The sequence below is a fragment of the Bubalus kerabau genome, chromosome 19 (assembly GCF_029407905.1).
Source record: "Bubalus kerabau isolate K-KA32 ecotype Philippines breed swamp buffalo chromosome 19, PCC_UOA_SB_1v2, whole genome shotgun sequence".
Lineage (NCBI taxonomy): Eukaryota > Metazoa > Chordata > Mammalia > Artiodactyla > Bovidae > Bubalus > Bubalus kerabau.
This window is the reverse complement of record NC_073642.1, coordinates 10500386-10518631: the sequence shown is the minus strand read 5'-3', so window position 1 is coordinate 10518631 and position 18246 is coordinate 10500386.

Genomic DNA, 18246 nt, shown 5'->3' with positions numbered 1-18246 from the left:
ATTAGAGAGAGCTCCTTGAAAAATGAAGTATACTTGATGAAATTCAAAGCAAAGGCAGAAGAGAGGATAGGAGGTAGGTTTTTGTGGAGTTTTTGTTGTTGTTTTGTTTTCAACTTACACATTCTTAGAAAAAATTGTGGTATTCAACCTGTCCTTGTGTTTTTTTACCGAGAAAGGCAATATTGTGGATGACAAATTGTATTCTAAATGCCATTATACTTCTCTGTACAATCTGATAGTTCTAAAATTATCTCGCTCTCTCTCTGTATATACACATAAAATAAATGTTTCTTAGTGAAAGCAAAAGAGTGAAGGTAAGGACCTGGACACAAGCTAATTACTATAAACTGTACCATAATTTACAAAACCGTTTGATTTCAGATTGCCTTTGTTTTCAATTTTTCACAATTTTGCATAGCACAGAAATTATATTTTGCACATAATATTTTTACTGCTATTCCCTTAGTCAGTATTCCAAAAGGTATCCTAACTTGGTATGAACATTTTTAAGAACATTTGGTTCATATTGACAATGGCTTTTCAAAAAGATTGGATCCATTTACATTTCTACAATAGCCTCTTTGCCCTATCTTCACTAATAGGCATTATTTTCAGATTTTAATAAAGTATTTCTGTTATTTTTTAATGTTTAAAATTTACTAGGAAGGCTGAACAAACCCATTTTATTACTATTTACCCAATAGTTCGCCTGAAAATGTCTTAGTGAAATCTTAATGTTTCTGTCTATAAATTTTATGTATTAGACATGCCATCACAGTACATTCAAATATTTATTTCCCAGATTTCCTTTGCTTTTAAGTTTTGAAATGGCAGCCTACTCCAATATTCTTGCCTGGAAAATTCGTGGATTGAGGAGCCTGGTGGGCTACAGTCCACGGGGTCGCAAAGAGTTGGACACGACTGAGCGACTTTGCTTTCGCTTTGACTATTTTAAAGATTTTGTTTATTTTCAGCTATACAAAGATCAAAGTGTCAGATAAGGCTCAGTAGCATATTTTTAAAATGTTATGAGTTCTTGCCTTCAACAAAAGGGAGGCAAAAAAGAGTTAAAATTCTGAAAATACAGAAGAAGAAAACAACTGGATGACTTCTCTATGTGGGTGAAAGAATAAACTTCAGGAAAGCAGTAACTTCAAACCCAAACTGTAATCCTCAGGTCCTACAATATGTCTTTGGGTTCCATGGGTCCAGCTTATCAACAGGTGAAGTTCAAATAACAGCTAACATTTCTACGGTATTGCAGAGTTAGACAATTTTCCCTTGGTCTCTTTGGTGGGAAACAGGGAAAGAAAGGTTTACATCTGTCCCATCTGGAGCTGAATAGATGTTAGAGAAAAGAGTGGGCAGGATAGCGTCTCCAGAGGGGAAGAACCCATACCACGGCCTCCAAAGGCACATTCCTTCCCTTTACCTGCGCTTGTCATGAGCCATCTCGTCACTAGCAGCAGCCCAGCTCAGCTGGTGAGGACAGGCAGACACGTGGTGAACCATGCTAAGTGGGGGCACGTTTCCACTGTGCTCACTCAGATGCTGGCACATTCACCTTGTCTAGGAACCTGCTTGTAGCAGAAACAATGCCCAGAGTTCAGAACAATCTCTCACACACATCAGGGCTGTCTGAGAAGGAATTATTTCTTAATTCATTTCTATAAAAGTATATCTACAATTTAGATCATAAAAAAGGAAAAAGCTGTAACATGCCTTAAGTGGGTCGGCTACACTCATAGAGATGTTTGGAATTAAAGGGAAGAATTCTAACCCTCTGAACCTTCCAGAGTCTTTTGCTCATTTGGCAAATATGGGTCAATGCTTACTCTGTGCCATGCACTGTACTTGGCTCTGAGGCTGTAAGAATAAAGACACCTCTAGTCCTGACTTCTCTTTTTTCATCAGTGGTAATGACAGATGCAAGACTCATCATAAGTCTCCATAAACTAGTTTTTTGAATATTCTCTCTTCCAAATGTCCAAGATTCTTCTCTTTATATTAGATGTGATTACTTAGTAGAAAAATAATTTAAAATTCATGAAACTCTTTTTGGAGCATCTTATGAAATTGATTTTAAGCATGCATATCTGGAAAGAAATGTCTGCTATTTTGTCAACATTGGCATTAATGCCATCAATGCCCACCAAACCAACTTTATTTTCTCAGTAGATCACTTTCTATACCCTGGTCTCTATATCTGTAGACACAAACCACTGAGCTATGCATTTATGACAAAGATGGTCTGATTTAGTTTGAACAGGAAGGACCCTAGGCAACAGTTAAATATGCATTTAATGTGTTCTGGACTTCTAGCCTGATTGATATTTGGCTTTCAGAGTGCTTTCCAATAGCAGGATTTTGTTGATAGGATTTCCATCAGGCTGTATTTATTTTCTCTTTCATAACAGTATACTAGGTAGATTTAACTCCTGGTTAAGAGTCTGAATAAGTTAAGGAAATTTTAGATTTGTCATAGGAGAAAAAGACTACTGATTATTTAAATACTAAGTTTAGCAGGATGTTTATTTCATATCTATTAATTTCTAAATACTAATATAATTTAGCTCATTAGTTAACAGCAAGAGTTTTGGAATATGGCAGACATTGGTTCACAACTTGACATTTACTGGGGACTAGATTGGGTCTCAAACTCCTTGATTTGGATGCTATCTCCTCTCTGGCATGAGTCCTCTTAGGGATTCTTTCTGTACTCTCATCTTGCTAACTTTCTGAATCCAAACCTTTGATTTACCCCTGACCTCAACCCACTGGAGCCCAATGCCCAGTGCCCAATGAACTGCTTCTTACTGCTGGATACAAGCCTGGTCAAAACCCATTGGAGGTCTGTTCCCACTGAACTGTTTCCCACTACTGAATGCAAGCCTGGTTAACTTTGCCCTTCTGCTTGGGTATGATCTAAATTTTGAGCATAAAATCAGTCAGTATTTTATCAGTTTTGACTGACTCTCTTCTTTGTGGGCTAGAGCCTTCTTCCTGAGTATGTTATTCCATGGGAAGGTGTCTAGGTGGATAAATCACTGGATTTTTGCTTCCAAAGTTTAAGAATAAATAAACATATGTGCTTTGCTCAATGGATGCAATGCTTTGGAACTACTGATTTTTCAGAGGACTTTTAAAGTGAAAGCAATGGATTGTGGCTAAGGAAACTAATTTAGGAGCAAAAAAATACCTAGGTCTAACAGCTACCTCAGATGGTAACGGATACACCTGTAATGCGGGAAATTCAGGTTTGATTCCTGTGTCATGAAGATCCCTTGGGGAAGGGAATGGCTACCCACTCCAGTATTCTTGCCTGGAGAATTCCATGGACAGAGGAGCCTGGCAGGCTCCATAGGGTCACATAGAATCAGACACAACTGAGGGACTAGCACTTTAATTTTCACAACAGCTTCTTCCACTGCAAATTTAGCACAGAGCAGTGAAAGTTACTAATATCCATTATATCTAAAGTCTCCTGCTGACAGAAAATAAAAATGCTAAATAAAGTGCAGGTGGAAAGAAAAAACTAAATATTCACTGAAAGAATGAATAAATGACACAAACAGGAGGGGAGATGGTACAATTTACTATTCTTCTTACTCTGAATGCTTTCTTGGATCATGTTCATCTTTCTCTTCATGAGTAGTTTCATGGCTTCTCTTTAACTTCAAAAGCATATCATCCACCCACGTCCAGAGAAAAACTATCAGAAAAACTATAAAATTCTTAAAAGAAAAGATTCAAATTAATTTTCTCCCTTCTATCTTTACTACTTAATTTTCTTTAAAAATGTGAGAGAAAGAATTTTTTCAAGTATATAAAATATTTTCCTTCATTCTTTTTTTTTTAATTTTATTTTATTTTTAAACTTTACATAACTGTATTAGTTTTGCCAAATATCAAAATGAATCCGCCACAGGTATACATGTGTTCTTTCAAGTTGTCTAAGAGGACCCTAAATGTTCTTACTCAAAGTCATATAACTTGGGGATGAGTAGGAGAGAGTGATAAAGCAACTCAGCTTTTGATTGCTTGACAGCTAGTGTTAAACGCTCTCTGGTGATGGCAGAGACTTTATGATAAGTCTGCTGCTGTGGAAAGGGTCAGATAAAATGGGGTTCATGCTTGAAGGACATAGTGAATGGCCAGACTGAGAATTGAGAAGAGCTGGGTCTTTCCAAACAATGTGAGAGTGTCTCAGGAGCTTTTGAGAGCTTTTTCAACCACGGAGCTCTTGGGCAGGGCACTTTATCCAATTGGCAGGTCGGTTTTCATACACTGCTTTCACTTTTCAGCTCGCAGAATCACGTCCTGTTAGTGAAGCCACTTTTTTATCTTAACTTTGCTATCACAATATTGTGACTCTGCTAATGTCTAGATGGAAGTATATGGACTGAAACATCAGAGTCTTTTTCCCTCTGGATTTGTATCACAAAGATTGATTTAGATACCATTATATTAATTGTTTCGCTGTATAATAAACCACCTAAAATTTAGTGGATTAAAAATATTTTTCTCACAAATATCCAAGGGAAGAGGAAGGCTTGGCATGAAGGGGGCATGCGTTAGCCCTTCTCCACTCAATATTAGTTGGGTTGGCTCATTAGGGCTGAGAGGATCCATGTTCAGGATGGGCCCCTCACATGACTGGCAAGTTGATTCTGGCTGTCTGATAAGAACTCGGCCAGGACTGTGTCTGACTCTTCGCAATCTCATGGACTGTAGCTGCCAGGCTCCTCTGTCTACGGAATTCTCCAGGTAAGAATACTGGAGTGGGTTGCTATTCCCTTCTCCAGGTGATCTTCCCGACCCAGGGATCAAACCTAGGTCTCCTGCATTGCAGGCAGATTCTTTACCATCTGAGCCAGTATTAACACCTGAGCAGAAGTCATACCAGTTCAGTTCAGTTCAGTCGCTCAGTCGTGTCCGAATCTTTGTGACCCCATGAATTGCAGCACGCCAGCCAAGTGATGGCACCCCACTCCAGTACTCTTGCCTGGAAAATCCCATGGATGGAGGAACCTGGTGGGCTGCAGTCCATGGGGTCACAAAGAATCGGACAACACTGAGCAACTTCACTTTCACTTTTCACTTTCATGCATTGGAGAAGGAAATGGCAACCCACTCCAGTGTTCTTGCCTGGAGAATCCCAGGGACTGGGGAGCCTGGTGGGCTGCCATCTGTGGGGTCGCACAGAGTTGGACACGACTGAAGTGACTTCACAGCAGTAGCAGTAGCAGGCCTCCCTGTCCGTCACCAACTCCCGGAGTTCACACAAACTCATGTCCATCGAGTCGGTGATGCCATCCAGCTGTCTCATCCTCTGTCTTCCCCTTTTCCTCCTGCCCCCAATCCCTCCCAGCATCAGAGACAATTTTCCAAAGAGTCAACTCTTCGCATGAGTTGGCCAAAGTACTGGAGTTTCAGCTTTAGCATCATTCCTTCCAAAGAACACCCAGGACTGAATCTCCTTTAGAATGGACTGGTTGGATCTCCTTGCAGTCCAAGGGACTCTCAAGAGTCTTCTCCAACATCACAGTTCAAAACATCAATTCTTCAGCACTCAGCTTTCTTTATGGTCCAACTCTCACATATGTGACCACTGGAAAAACCATAGCCTTGACTAGACAGACCTTTGTTGGCAAAGTAATGTCTCTGCTTTTGAATATGCTATCTAGGTTGGTCATAACTTTCCAAGGAGTAAACGTCTTTTAATTTCATGGCTGCAGTCACCATCTGCAGTCATATGCAAGTGAAAGTAAAGTCACTCAGTCGTGTCGGACTCTTTGTGACCCATGGACTGTAGCCTATCAGGCTCCTCCGTCCATGGGATTTTCCAGGCAAGAGTGCTGGAGTGGATTGCCATTTAAGGCAGTTACAAGTATAAGAGAAAAGGACATAGACTCTACTTCTCAACTGGTAAGTGGCAAACTTCCAAAGGACTTATTTTACAAGAGATATTCTTACAACCATCTTTGGAAAGTACTCTGGTGATGGTGCTTTACTCTTTCAGTTGTGTCTGACTCTTTGTGACCCTATGGACTATAGCCTGCCAGGCTCCTCTGTCCGAGAGATTTTCCAGGCAAGAATACTGGAGTGGGTTGCTATTTCCTTCTCCAGGAGAACTTCCCAACCCAGGGATTAAACCCGGGTCTCCTGTATTACAGGTAGTCTCTTGCAGTATAGGCAGATTCCTTACCACCTAAGCCACCTGGGAAGTCCTGGAAAGTATTGTGAGCCAGAGTAATCATTGTGATTTTTACTGAGAAAAACTTATGACATAGATATTCCTATATTTTTTATTATTGATATCAGCAACTAAAGCATACACCTTGGATTCAAACATATAAAAAGTGATTCCAAATATTCCAAAAAAATGTTCAAATGTTTTTCCCTCAGAAATAGTGGGAATATGGTCTTCTCCAAGTGTTTGTTTTTACCATAGACTCTACCTTTCAGCTTGGCTCTAGGGTATGTATTCAACACTGCTTAAGTCTACCTAAACCACTTGAAAAGTTATCCCTAACTGATTTCTCCAGTTTCAAAACTAGTTCTGAGCGTTTGTGATATTTGGCCATTCTTTGTTCTTTTGAGATGATTTTTATTCAGCTCTTGTCAAACAATTGTATTGAAGTAGTTTAGTTTGGAATGAATCATGCAGAATTTAAAGAGGGCTCTCCATCATTCCTACTGTCTCAGTGTTATTAACATGAGGAACCTTAGTCTGCATCAGTCTGTATCCATCAGAGATCCTAATTGCCACCAACGGTTACTAACACTGTTGTAAGCATCAGAGAGATTCCTCGAAAGGTAACTGGGGAACTCACAGAATTTCTCGGAAGGCTGTACAATCAGGCTTAGGAACATAGGGCCTGGGTAAGAGGAAGAACCATGGTTTGTATCCCACCGGGCCAGGGAGAGCACCAACGCTATCTCTGCTGACCAGGGGATGTCACTGGGCACTGGAGTCTATTGCTAGCCTGATTAGGAGGGCTGGCCCGGATGAGTGAATGCTGCTGCCACCACGACCGCTATCATCACAGTAGACTCTCTTGTCCTTGTTCAGTTGCCAAGTCGTGTCTGACTCTTGGCAACCTCGTGGACTGCAGCACGCCAGGCCTCCCTGTCCTTCACCATCTCCCAGAGACGGCTCAAACTCATGTCCACTGCATCGGCAGTGCCACTCAACCATTTCATCCTCTGTCGCCCTCTTCTCATCTGCCTTCAATCTTTCCCAGCATCAGGGTCTTTTCCAATGAGTCAGCTGTTCGCATCAAGTGGCCAAAGGAGCTTCAGTATCAGTTCCTCCAGTGAGTATTCAGGGTTGAACTCCTTTAAGATTGACTGGTTTGATCTCTTTGCTGTCCAAGGGACTTTGAACCTTCTTTTCCAGCACCACAGTTTGAAAGCATCAATTCTTTGGCACTCTGCCTTCTTTACGGAGAAAGCAATAGCACCCCACTCCAGTACTCTTGCCTGGAAAATCCCATGGATGGAGGAGCCTGGTAGGCTACAGTCCATGGGTCACTAAGAGTCAGACATGACTGAGTGACTTCACTTTCATGCATTGGAGAAGGAAATGGCACCCCACTCCAGTGTTCTTGCCTGGAGAATCCCAGGGACGGGGGAGCCTGGTGGGCTGCCGTCTATGGGGTTGCACAGAGTCGGACATGACTGAAGCGATTTAGCAGCAGCAGCAGCTGCCTTCTTTATGGTCCAGCTTTCACAACTGTATGTTACTGCTGGACTCTCTACAACTCCTGTATAAGTAGCTCCAGATTCAGAGTACAAGGTACATTTATTTCATTTGTCAAGTCTAAGCTATAAGAGAAAATAGTCAGGCATATATCTAGCATCTTCAGATTACTTTGAAGAGAAGCATGCTCTGGCTTTTATCCAGGTTTAGAAAAGACATTCTTACTCTGGGCAGAAAAACAAAAAACACTCAATACAATTCAAGACAGCTGCATTGGCCAGGATGGACTAGGTACTGCTAGACTAACAAACACTCCAAGCTCTTAGTGTTTTAAGCCAACAGAGGTTAATTTATCATATTCATCATACAAATTCATTGCTGGCTGGCAGGGAATAGGTGCTGTATTGTCCTTACTTTGGAATGGAGGCTGGTGTAGCCTATAGCATTTGGAATGTTGTGGGTTATAATTGCAAAATAAAAGGAAATTTGGTGAGTTGAACACTGGCTTTTAAAGACTTCCATGGGTATCACTTTTCCTCATATTTCATTAGCTAAAACAAGTCAAAAGGCTGCACCCCATTTCACAGAGGCAGAAAGATGCTGCTCTACCATAAACCTGAAAGGATGAGAACTGGAATAATGGAACTAGACTTCATGACCACACTGGTTACCCATCTACTCACCAAAATCAAGCTAACTATCCTTCCAGGAGGCAACGTACTCCTACCATATTCACGAGAGGCAGTTCCAAGTTCCTATTCAGTACTCCGGGATCTCTCACTGGTTTGTACTCTTCTCTTTATTGTGGGGTGATGCATGGTAGTCTCACAGGTGAAAAGTGATTATTTTTGATTCAGACATGATCAACATATCTTTCACCCAACATATAGTGAGATAAAAGGACAGTACAACCATAGTAAATCCTTTGTTTGGAGAAAGGGAAGGATAGAGACACAGCAAACAATGAAATCTTCTGGGAAGACATTTTTAAGTGCCCTGATCAGGTGCTAAGGCTCCTTCTCAAGGAAACTTCCTTTTTCCATGGAAACCTATGGATCTGGGCTCCACTCTCTGAGATTTCTTTTTTTTGTTTGTTTTTCTTTATTTTCCTTGGCTATATTTGAAGTGGATATCAGGTTGCATATATTCTTTGGAGACTGAACAGACTTCTTAGCCTTATTCTCACCCTGAAATGATGGAGATGCAGTTTCTTTTTAGGTTTTCAAGTATTTACAGTATCTTTTCTTTATTTTTTAAAAAATTATATTTTGAGATAATTGTAGATTCACATGCCACAGTGAGGGACAATACAGAGGGATCATGTATATACTTCACCCAGTTTCCCCCAAAGGTAACATCTTCCATAATTATAGTGCAAAACAATACCGTAACCAGGAAATTGACATCAATAATCTACTGATCTTGTTTGGATTTCATCAGTTTTCTATGTACTCATTTGTTTGTATGTGTATTTATTTTATGTGATTTCATCATGTGAGTATTTGTGTATTTCATTGCTACCATCAAAATTAGAACAGTTCATCATTATCAAGATCCCTTGTGTTGCTATTTTGTATCTATGGGTCCCATTTCTAACCCCTGAGAACCACTCATCTCTTCATTTTCATTTCAAGAATATTATATAAATTAAATTTTATAGCATGCAACCTTATGGGATTGGCATATTCACTCAACATAATTACCTTGGGGCCAAATCCAAGTTGTTGTATGTACCAATTTTTGTTCTTTTTTTTAGAGTTAGGTGGTATTCCATAATATGGATGAACTATAATTTTTGAACCATTTGCCTAATGAACAATTTGGAGAAGGAAATGGCAACCCACTCCAATGTTCTTGCCTGGAGAATCCCATGGACGGAGGAGCCTGGTGGGCTGTAGTTCATGGGTTGCTAAGAGTCACCCAATGACTGAGCGACTTCACTTTCACTTTCACTTTCACTATTAAACAATATTTGGATTGTTTCCAGTTCAGGGCTATTGTGAATAAAGTGACTATGAACATTTCTTTTTTTTTCTTTTTTTGATATGAAGGCAAGTCTTTATTTCTTCAGGATAAAAACTGAAGGGTACAATTTCTAGATTATATGGCAATCACATGTTTACTTTTATAAGACATTGCGAACCTGTTTTCTACGGTTGTACCCTTTTACATTCCCACCAGTGATGTTTGGTTCATCTAGTTTCTCTGCTTCCTTGTCACCACTTGGAGTTCCACTGTTTTCATTTTAGCCATTCTGTTAGTTGTGTAGTGCTACCTCATGGTTTTAATTTGTAATTCCCTAATAGGTAAAGGTATCAAGTATCTTTTGATATGCTTGTTTGCTATCCGCATATTCTCAATGGAATGTCTCTTCGTCTTTGTTTTCTAAGTTACTTATTTGGTTTTCTATTTTTTTCAGACCTGAGATTTCTTTATATATTCTAAATACTACTGTAGTATTGAATATGTGGTTTGAAAATAAATTCTCCCTGTCAGGAGTTTGACTATCCTTTTAACCAAATCTTTTGCAGAATCAGAGTTTGTATTTTAATGAGGTCTAACCTATCAGTTTTTCCTGTTATTACCTCTACTTTTGATATCAGGTCTCAGTAACTCATTCTGAAGACTTTGTTCTATTTTTCTTTTCCAAAAAATTTATCATTTTACATTTTAACATAATGTTTTTTAAGTCCAGGGTAGTAGGTTCTTCGTTTGTTTTTCAGTCTAACTCCGAAAACATTAGTATTTTTATCTATTTCATTTCATTTAACATCATATATCATTAGTTATATTAATAGTATTTCTGATATGTAATTTTTATATTTGCAAATTTATTTGAATCTCACTTTCATGGCCCTGTATCTGTCTCTGTCTCTTTCTGTCTCTCTTTCTCTGCTGCTTGCTGAACTACATGTATGCTATGTTGACTACTTATTTAATATTCACAATCATCTTATGGAGAAGGACCTTTATTTAAAACAAAAAAAAGAAATGGAGACCTAGAGAGTTTAAAGAACAAGCTTTTGACATAAAATAAGCAAGTAGTGAAGGCAGAAATTCATACAGCCTGACTTCAAAGCCCACTTACCCTGTACTGAATTGAGATGTATAACTATCTATAATAAGATAAATTATACACATCAGTGGTATGTGTATATAAAGCGTTACTAAACCAAATGTGAACAGAAATGGCTGATTATAACATATTATCACCCTAGTGCCTTCTCATATCACTTTGTCTTCCTGTTTACTAAGGTTAATTACAGCCCTTTCTTGTGAGGTGCTGTAGCAGAGTTTTTAAGGTAAGCATGTCTATAATACCCCCACCTTTCCTGGATGAACACAATGTTAATATGATATATCCTCAGAGCCCTGCAACATAAAATGGAACTGAAGTGCCAGGAAGCATGAAAAATGGCAGAGTGACAATATACTGTGTCAGTGCTTACAATTATGGGCTTTTAATATCTGGATCATTGAACTACTATATACATGATGTATAGTATCGGTCTGGAAGCAACGTGTCTCTGTTGGCTGGAAGGCCATCCTGCGTCCTTAGACTTCGCAGTCTAAAGCATCAAAGGGAACACTCTCAGGTTGTCCCAGGGCCTTGGATCTGTGTGTGGGATCAATTCCCATTATGATGCTGCAAAACCACAAGGATCTCAGCAGTATTTTATTTAGTCATCCCAAGTGTTGCTTTGCAGAAATGCTCTAAAACCAACATTTAAGAAAATTCTTCAGTTACCTTAGCAAAGCTATCTCAAGTGACTGTTCTTGTTCAGAAAATACCCACAAGTGTGAAACCAGATGTTTTACAATTTAATTTTTGTTTCTGAAGTCAGAGAATAATATCTTAAAATTTCTCCCTTCACCTTTTTATCTTAAAACCAAGCTTACAAAGACGATCCTGAATTTTCCTAAAAATGTAAAATATATTGTTGAATTTTAATCTTTCCACTCAACTGAAAAAAAAAAAGAGCAGAAAAGACTGAAGAAAAATTGTGAATTAAAACACTGACCAAACAACCCAACCCCAAATGCAAGCAAACAGACAAACAAATATACGAGGCTGGTTTGGCTAACTGGATTTAATTTGTGTATTCTCCACATTTCATGTGTTTCCCAGATGTGCTAGTAATAAAGAACCTGCCTGCCAATGCAGGGAGTTGTAAAAGAAATGGGTTTGATCCCTGAGTGGGGAAGATCCCCTGGAGAAGGGCATGGCAAGCCACTCCGGCATTCTTGCCTGGAAAATCCCACAGACAGAGGAGCCTGGAGGGCTACAGTCCCTGCTGCTGCTAAGTCGCTTCAGTCATGTCGGACTCTGTGCAAGCCCATAGACGGCAGTCCACCAGGCTCCCTCGTCCCTGGGATTCTCCAGGCAAGAACACTGGAGTGGGTTGCCATTTCCTTCTCCAATGCATGAAAGAGAAAAGTGAAAGTGAAGTCGCTCAGTCATCTCCGACCCTTAGTGACCCCATGGACTGCAGCCCACCAGGCTCCTCTGTCCATGGGATTTTCCAGGCAAGAGTACTGGAGTGGGGTGCCATTGCCTTTTGGATAGGATTGAAATGACGTAGCATGCATGCATGCATGTTTCATGAGTACAGTAGGGTTTGGAGGGTGTTATACTTCAGCTTCGGATCAAATTTGCATTCGGTTCTAAGGTGGTCCGTACATTCCTTAGCATTTGACTCTTAACTCTCCACCATTGTAAGGGTAGGTTGCGTCATGTAGCTATCATCATAGACAAGAAGACACAAATGCGAGTTAATAACCATCAAAGGTGTCTATTTCCTTTTCCCATAAATCAGAGCATGCTTTCCTACTGAATTTTGCAAGAAGGAAAACAGACTCCCTCCTGCCAATGTGAGGAAGTAAAGCTAAATCTCCCTCAAGATTCACTTTGGCTTCTTGCAGCTGTATGTTAGTACCTTTTTATATGCAATTTTACTTCATTTAGTCTTTAAGGTTGTGCCTGAGGTTAGTTTAAAAGGTTAGTTAAATGTTAATGGATGTTAATGCTGCAATTAAATTGTTAAATCAATTGAAAACTGTGGCTCCATTTCTATCTGCCTTAGTGCCGGCCTGAGCTGCATTGGCGTATAAATTAAAAGCTGTAAATCTAGTGAAGTCTAATTAGAGACCAAATTTCTCATTTATCTTATTTTCACAGGACTGTAAGCACTGATAGATAATCAACGAAGGGCTAAAACTTTTTAACATTAAAAAACTATTTTATCTATTTCAGGATTCAGGTGACTGATTATAATTCAGATCCAATTACTGTAAAAGGTCATATGTGAAATGAAGTTCTTTCAGACACTCTAAGTTTTCTTTTACAAGTTTGCATACAACCCACTACCATTCCCATCCCCCAAAGCAAATAAAAATACATTATTCAAGACCACCTTTAATGGCATCTTAGAGTAACCTTGGTGCTAAACAGTGTGTTTAATAGACTACTTCATTAACCCAAAGGAGGAAAGATGGATTTGGAAGCCTTGTAGGAGATTCATCAGGGAGCAAAAGTAAGCCTTCATGTATGTCTAAGGTGAGGATTTTTTCACTGTTGCTTCATATTGGCCTTGCTTTACCCAGTGTCTGAGAATACTTGCATATAATCAGCTCAAATGAAAGGATTTGTCAAACTAAATCCTCCTCAGTTCAGTATTATAGAACTCCTCTGTTAAAATAATTCTGTGTATAACTCAACTTTGGTTCCACTTTAGTTGATCATATTTAAAAAAAAAAAATTCTCTTCACTATTCACTAACTTATGGCACTTAATGATGAGGTCTAACCATAGCTTTTGATATACGAATGTTAACATGAAGATATGTTAATTTCTACCAAAGTCAGAAGATCAAAAATCATCTTCCCAAACACTAGGAACACACACATAAATTTTGGTTTGGAAAGCTGCTTTATTATTTAAAAATTTTAATGAAAATGATATTTTTCATGAATGTTAATTTCTTTAATAAAATCTTCTGTCCAGAAAAAGTACTATTTTAAGAGAAGTTATAAATGGATATTCAACTCATTCACTCAACTATAAGAAGGCCTCATTCTTCTAATGAAGACCCAAGCCATGTTGTCCTTCGTTCATATTCTGTAGAGTTTCAGCCACTGCTTAAACCACAAAAGAACATCAGAAAGTGAATTGCTGAGCAGATTGAAAGTTCTGAACTTTTAACTTTCTTAATTTTGTCATGAATTCAGATCTACTAAAACTCTTGATTACAGACTCTTGTAGAAAAGATAGGTTGCTTGTCCCCTGAAGCAAAGGAAAAAGATGTTCTATTTTTTCACCCTCAAAGAAACACTGATTTCCTAACAGCATGTTTGTTTCTTACTTACAAGCATTTCAAAGTCAGGAACTAACACACTAACACCAGCTGAACCAAAATCAGTCTATATTCATGAATTGCAGAGACTTTCAAAAGGTGGGGTTTACAACATCTTAACCAGAGACTGTGCACTTATGATGAAAAGGTACAGATGTATCAAGTACATACATGCCAAGTACTTGGCATGGGACACATAGCCCATCTCTTTCTTTCTCTCTTTCTTTAATTAGAGAGGAAAAGCAATAGCAAAAGATACAATGCTGGCCTTTTTAGCAGGGTAGGAGTTATCACTCTACCAGGTAGAAAGAGGCTGGGAAAGTCTTTGAGTAGAAAATCTAGGATGGGATATTAGATTTTTTTTTTTTTTTTCTGATCACCAATCTTCTGGGAACAGGATTTTTTTTTTTTATATTCAAGTGTTGACGAGAAACTATCCACTGAGACTAGAGAGACACCTAAGGGCTATTACTTAACGATCTCTGAGAATGATTTGCAGCTGAAGCCTAAAATTCTGCTGTTAAAAATAAATTCTTTTGAATGAGATATTTTTACTCAATGCACATGCAAACATCTTTTAAGTTCTACAAGCCACTGTCAGTCACTGATGTGACTGTTTCACAATGTGAAGCTGCTTCGGCTCTAGTTCTAGGGCTGGTGGAGGGCATGAGTAAGGCAAATTTTACTGGAGGCTGGTGAGGTGGGGGTCTAAGCAAGAATTCTTCCCCTAGTGGGGAGATGCAGAGACAGTGCTTGGAGGCAAGCTTTGGAGGGAACAAGGGACTAAGTTCAAACCTGGCTAATTTGCATATGTTCTAGGGCATCAGGCAAGTTTCCCAACCTCTCTTTGCTGGCATTTCCTCATCTTTTTCTTGGTTCTTCACCACCCATATTCCCATGGCTTTGAATGCCATCTGATTGCAGGTGACTAGTGTATATATTTTTAGCACTGACCCCTGATTCCTAAATACTTTTATTAAATAGTTTAACTTATACAGCTTCTTAGATTCATTTATTCACTTATTCATTTATTAACTCATTCGTTCATTCATTGTTGAGTGCTGGCAACATGTCAGGTCTTATAGTACCATTAGTGGTTCTAGAGTGAGCAGCATAAATTACTGGTCCTTTTAGCATTTATATTCTAGGGAAGGAGTAGATAGTGAACAAAGAAATGAGAAATCTAACAATTTCAAAAAAATATACATTATGTAAAAATTCAAGGCAGAGTAGACGCAGAAAGTGATTGAGCATTCTGTTTGGGGTTGATGGGACAGGGGACAGAGATTTAGAAGAGGTATAGAAACAGGTCACTATCTAATTGATATCCACAAGTGGGACTCGTCAAAAACAGCTTTTGTGGTTGTCTAACTCCCTCGCTTTCTCTTCCTTTTGAATTTCCGTCTCTTCCTGTTTTCCCACCTCAGTTAATGGCATCATCATTTACATAAAAACCTAGAAGTTTGGGTTTTTTTTTTTTTTTGAGTCTTCTTTTATCATTACCCACTCCCCTGCAAATCCTATCCACCAGTAGTTCGTGCTCAGTCTGTTCAGTTATGTCCAACTCTTTGAGACCCTATAGACCATAGCCTGCCAGGCTCCTCTGTCCAAGCAGCAGTAGGTTGATATTAAAGCATCACCTTATAGAAAGTTGACTAATGATCAATGGACTTAGGTGACTAGCCCAGGGTTATACAACCAGTCAATGGTGGATCCCAGGCTTGTTTGGAATCAGACTTTCTAGCACCATTTTTGCATTTTTCCCTCTCTGAAGGAGGGGCTGCAAAAGGGACAAGAAATGCTGCAAGTGCCCCATATTTGTCCAAAAGTTTTTCCAACCTCAACTTTACCATACCTTACCTGACAATTTCTACTCAAAGTTGGGTTTTACTTGTTTCCTGCAATTACTAAGCCAGTCTGAACTCTCTCACATATTTTCTTCTACGTTATTTTGCAAGTACTCCCTGATCATTTCATGCTTAGTCCTATGTTATAGCTACATTTTAAGCCCCTAAAAGATAGAGGCCAAGTCTTCTCACTCCATGTATACACTTGGTGTTCAATAAATGCTTGTTACAGTTTAACATAGATTTTTATCTTCTATTCTCAGAAAATTTACAATCTAGCAGGTGCCATAAACAAAGACTCATGACAAAACTTAAGTAATGGCAAATCAAAGTGAGCAATGAAATGCTGTAACATCGAGTATTTTACAAACTGATGAGCAAAAGAAATCACTGGAAAACTGAAGAATTAGTATTAGCTTTAGTTGAGGCGGAGGAGAATGGGATAAACAGATTTCAAGTATGACAGTGAATATGTCATTAACAGATCAGGCTGACATGATGAGAGCTAAGGGTTCTTCAGAAGATGAGTTCATGCACAAACATTTATCAAAATATTACCAGATGTCATGTACTCTATGGCATACACAATAGCAACTGAAATAAGTATTGTTTGGGTCTCATGTAGTTGATAGATTAGCAACAAAAGACCAAGAATTTAACAAGCTATGCTGTGATGGGAGTTCACATCTGAAGCATCTAATTTCTGGAGGAGGAACATCAAGAGGGGCTTTCTGAAAGAAATGCTGTTTGCTGCTTGGAGAATTATTAATGGGAGGCAAAAGTTGAAAAATTTAGATTAGACTAGATCAGATGGTACTTTATATAGCCTTAAACACTGGGGCTACCAAAGTTGATGGCTAGAGGGAGGAAAAAGGGAAGGAAAAGGGAGGAAGAAGAGTCTGGAGGGAGACATTACTGAGGGTGAAATTAGACCTTTTGTTAAGAAAGCCCCACAGGGACCCAAAGAGGGAATGTCTCCAGAGAACATTTGTAAAAACAGAAAGGGATGATCCTGAAGAGGGAGCCAACATTCGCCTATAGAAGCGACATCTTTGTCTTCATCCTTATGCTCCATATCACCCAACAACTATCTCTTCTTTTCTTGCCACTTTGATCTGTACCAATGTATTCGTTTCATTCTCTACCTAATTTTCTTTATTATCACTATCACTTGCTCCATCTTCTCCTACACTTCACACACAGAGACATCTCTTTAAGATACACCACTGGCCTTACACTTCCTTGGCATAGTCATCATCTTTGTGAAAATTATGCTTTTCAAAATTGTATTCTGGTAGACGAAAACGGAGCTGACCTAAATGACTTTGGAAATTACTAAGTCATAAAACTAAAGAAAGCTGAGCGCAGAAGAATTGATGCTTTTGAACTGTGGTGTTGGAGAAGACTTTTGAGAGTCCCTTAGACTGCAAGGAGATCGAACCAGTTCATGATAAAGAAAATCAGTTCTGAGTATTCACTGGAAGGACTGATGTTGAAGCTGAAACTCCAATACTTTGGCCACCTGATGCAAAGAACTGACTCATTTGAAAAGCCCCTGATGATGGGAAAGATTGAATGCAGGAGGAGAAGGGGATGACAGAGGATGAGACGGTTGGATGGCATCACCGACTCAATTTACATGAGTTTGAGCAAGTTCCGGGAGTTGGTGATGGACAGGGAAGCCTGGCGTGCTGCAGTCCATGGTGTTGCAGAGAGTCGGACACAATTGAGTGACTGAACTGAACTGAAAACTAAAGTGAAATGAAACTGTAAATGAGCACTGTACTCTAGCTAAGGAAATTGTTTCCCGTGGTGCTGTATGGGCTAATAGTTCTGATACCACACAAAAATGCCTCACACAAAATATGAACTCCGTCAAAGGGATACAGGCCCTGAGAAAGAGTTCCCAAAGGCCTAACTGGAATAAATCAAGCAAGAAATGAAAGTATGAGTATGCTATAATTCAAAGTGTAAAATAAATATCCATGTGTCAATACTGATCTAAATCAATGACTGAAAAATAATCATTAAAAAAATACATAATTGTAGAATAGAGACATATTTTGTGCAGAAGGCTTCCAAATAATTTCTGTAGATATTTCACTCTCAAGGGGCAACAGGAATCCCAGTCCTTGCTGTGGCTTCCTTACAGAAGTACAGAATGGAAGCGGGCAGGAGGAAGAATATCTTGATAATGGAGAAAGCTGACAAGCACTGTCTCAGCCAGGTCATCAGTGCCAACACCCACAGTCGTAAGCCACATCCACAATATGTACTCTCAATATGATGGGATGAGACTGGCGCTGTGATCTTCCTTCCAAAGACACATAACCCCAGTCTA